General features: G+C 26.4%; 1 long non-coding RNA gene across 1 annotated transcript; it reads right to left on the reverse strand.

The window, feature by feature from the left end:
* Positions 1-488: 488 nt before the first annotated feature.
* On the reverse strand, positions 489-4,153 carry LOC136797195 (uncharacterized). Its single transcript, XR_010845025.1, has 2 exons — positions 2,781-4,153; positions 489-1,586 (listed from the first exon to the last, which is right to left on the reverse strand). It is a non-coding gene; the product is annotated as an uncharacterized lncRNA (long non-coding RNA).
* Positions 4,154-4,205: the final 52 nt, after the last annotated feature.

Below are 4,205 nucleotides of genomic sequence, written 5' to 3' on the forward strand. Positions count from 1 at the left end.
ATCAGTTTTTATATGAAACTATCAATTGGTATTAAACATTTTGATAGGCAAGCACAGTTCCCCACTTTCTCCTATTTTCGAAAATATCACTTTGTTTTAAAGGAAATAATTTATCTAATTAGTATAATTAAGATTTTAAATTTAACTAATTGTTAACACATTATATGAGGGTTTTTCTGTTGTATTTTGCAAATATTTTTTTTATAGGTTTCAGTAAATCTGAAATTTTTAATTAATACAGAAGGAAATACAACTGATTTTTTTTTTTTTGGCTAATTACTAGTTTTGTTAAAGCTAAATGTTCGCTCAGTGAAAGAATTAAGTCAAACAATTTTTACTTTTAACTGAATTGACCTTCTTAAAAATAGTACTATCATATTTAGCAATAGCAGAAAAATTTAGTTCCTCATATAATGTGTTAAAATTAAAAATCTAAACAGCCTAAAGACAACTTATAACTTTTTAAATATGGCTTTTGATTCAGGAAATATTTAGAAACAAATGAAAAAAAGTATTTAAAAAAAAGAATATATAAACTTCATATCCTCCCTAAAATTGAGTAATTTACAACGCAGTCGGAATATGCAATCATTATCGAGAAAAGGTAAAGCAATATTTTTGGCAACATGCGTTGTTTATAACACTTTTTCATCATTCAACAGCCAAGTTTATACAATAAAAATTGAGTATATCAGTCCAATGAAGCTTGTTTAGATAGATTAGTTAATTTCAATCAATAATTTTCAAACATTACTCGCTCCTTAGGTACAAAGAAACTTGTTACATATCGTAACTCAATTAAAGCGAAAGATTTGAATAATTGAAAATTTTTTATTGGTTTTCATTCTTGACTTGTTATTAGAGTGAAAGTTAACATGAAGTATGGTGAAAAATGAACAAAATTTTGAAAAATGCTTCTCTTTGAAACATTCCTTGGTTTATAAAATCAAATATTTCTTTGTAACTAATTGTATAATTTTAAGTTTTAGGTTGAGCAAATGGAATGGAAATCACATAAGGAAGTGGAATTTTTAAATTATCATTCTATAAGCCATTGCCATGTAATGCTGAATTGGCATATCTGAACATTTCAGATTATCGAGTTGAATTTAAAACATTGAATTATGGTTACAAATTTAAGGTAGCAAATTTTTAATTTGGATTTAATTTAATCAACCATTTTGTGTTTTAATTAAGGACATAACAAATTCAAGTAGGTCTTTTTGTCCATCTAAAGGCAATAGAGAACCATGTAAACACGATTAACATTAGCAGAATTGATTGTAATAAAACTATTATCAAAATCATAACATAGAATTGGTTATGTTTTTACACCCTGGCTTATATCCATAGTTATAGTTAAAAAATATATAACAAGAAAAAAATTGTTTACATACGTAGTTATTAAATTTGTAGGCTAACTTTAATATAAATAATTGAGGTTATTAAAAGTGTTAAGGGTTCAGGAAAAGGTTAGATTTAATGGCTTGCAACAAGGCCATCAGTGACTCTGTATACTGACCTTTCGATTAGTTTGCGCATTTCCTCGGTGGTCATGCCATCCTTGGAGTTGTTGCGCGTAGAAACTGAAAAAGATTTAATTTTTAACTGGGGAATGATAATGGGTATGATGACTAAATGAGTTTCGGAATGTGTGAGATGTGATGATGAAAATGATGAGTATGTGAATGATATTAAAAAAGAAAAAATAATAAACTAAATATAATGAGATGAAACTGCAAAACAAATTTTAAAAAATAAAATAAAAGTACAAACATTCCTAAAATTCAATCTAAACATTGAAACAAATACATACTCATACAAATGGAGTATAACAACAGCCATTCTATAAACAAAACATTCCTCAGATTCAACTCCAAACAGAAAACATTTAATGAGATAAAAATTATGCAATTATTTGTTCAAATCATATCTGTTTCTTTAAAGGCATATAATTATTTTTATAAATAAAATACATGAGTGAGAATTAAATTTATAAAAATAAAATTTTAAAAACAAACAAAAGGTCAGGGAGAAAAAACAGATGTCAGTTTTGTTTTTTTTTAATTGAGTAATTGGTAAATCTTGACAAGTTAAAAAAATCTGGTGCAGTGTGTGAATCAGAAAACTTTAACTTGGCGCCTTATCCTGAGTTGAAATTATTTTTCACTTTTTTCAGAACATACATTTTTCTATTATTACTCACTGGGCAATACTTTCTCATAGTAATTTCTTATTATTGATTCTTCATTCTAAGACTTTATATGTTACATATTATTATTTTTTAAAGATCTTTGGCTTTCCAAGGATATATAATAAGTCTATATCACTATTCTTATTTCCAAAAATGTGTTTTCAACCTGGAAAAAATTTTTTTCCTCTTACATCCTTAAGTAAACTATCAAATCTTCGTTTAGTTTGTATATATTAATTTTTTATTACTAATAAAAATGTGTGATGGTTAATTATTCCCAACAAAATTAAAGGAACTTCAGAGAAATAGGGGAAGAGGGGCGGAACAATTATGTCAAATTATGTAAATGGATTCAGAATAAAAATTGGCATTTTTACAGGGGAGTTAAAGTGAGAAAAAAAAATTAGATATTATGCATTAAATTTATTTTTTTCACTTTCATTCAAACTCTGTGAAGAATCCCAAGTTTTAATCTGAATCCATAGCTACCAATAACTCAATTCAAAAAATAAAAAAGAAGCCACACTTGTTTTTTTTTCTGACTCTTCAAATAAATAAATTAAAAAAAACAAAAATAAAATGTTACCTCAACTCAATCAGACAATGATACCCCGCCCTGTTGGTCCCCGCAACCCTGATAAGGAAAAACAAAGTCAAGCTACAAATGATGCAATAACAACATGCAGCATGCAACAATATATATTCAAATACTTCACCCTTAATTTAGTAAAAATTATATATTTTAATTTTATTTTATAAATAAACAAATTTTAAATGAAGCATTAAAAACACATAAATAAATTAACATTTTTTTCAGAATTTTTGTTTAATTAATGTAATATAAAAAATAAAACAAATGAATATTTTCAGGGTTCAGTTTTGATGTAATAATAAACTAAAAATTATGACAGTAATATAACAGTATTTATAAAACAGTAATTATGGAAAGACATAGGAGTAATGTATACATATATGTTTATATGAATGGCAAAAATAGTGAACACTTCACACACATGCTATGACATGCTGGTAACTAATTATTCTATCTTAACCACACCAACTTTGAAAGAAAAAATGCTAGTGACAAGAAACAAAAACAAACAAGAACACCGTGCTTTCTGTTTTTCGATTCATACAATCAATTGGCAATTGGTTGAGACAGGGCTACACAATTAAATGATTTTCTTTAACAACAATATGATGACATAATTAACATAAATATATAACTTAATAAAGTTTTTTGTAGGACTTAACAAACTATATGCAAATAGATTACATCTGATATCTGTAAATAAAATTTTATTATAATACTAGTGGAGGGTCTAGTCCTAAAGATTTGAATCACCCTCTTCGTTCAAGGAAAAATTTTTTCAAAACACTAAAGAGTCAGATTTTTTTTTCAACTCCCCCTTAAAGCACATGTTTAGCACAAGAGGAACAGCCTTTGATAATTTAAGCTTCATAGATATTATTTGGGCCTTTTATATATTTTTTTTAGCCTTTCGTTTAAAAAAAAATAAAAATAGTTTTAATTATTATTTTCAAACATTTATACTAGTATTTTGGTTTTATTTCACTATTATATTGTTTGAAATGAGAGAAAATAGGTTTGGTGTGATAATAACACAAAAATGTGCATTGTCGTTTGGTCGCCAATTATTAATTAATTGTTTCTTCATCTTTATATCTTACTCAAGCCCACCTATGCTGAGCGTTTGGCACATGTAACATCAGTTGTGCATAGAAATACCATCCCCACTGTTAAACACAAGTGAAAACAAAATTTGTCCAACATACAGTGTGCTGATATTAAGTATGATATCTTATTAAATGAACAGACCTTTGATATTGAGTGCAATGAAGATTTTATAAAGCAATATACTATCAAAAGCTCTTTTTAAGAACTTATGGTTGAAATGATATTTAATTAAGCTGTATAATTGAATTATCGAAACAAAAAACGGTCAGTTTATTTTTCTAAACCATCATAATCTCAATAAAAGTATAATAA

This window comes from Halyomorpha halys, unplaced genomic scaffold (genome assembly GCF_000696795.3).
Source record: "Halyomorpha halys isolate HHAL.00 unplaced genomic scaffold, Hhal_1.1 Scaffold8901.1, whole genome shotgun sequence".
Lineage (NCBI taxonomy): Eukaryota > Metazoa > Arthropoda > Insecta > Hemiptera > Pentatomidae > Halyomorpha > Halyomorpha halys.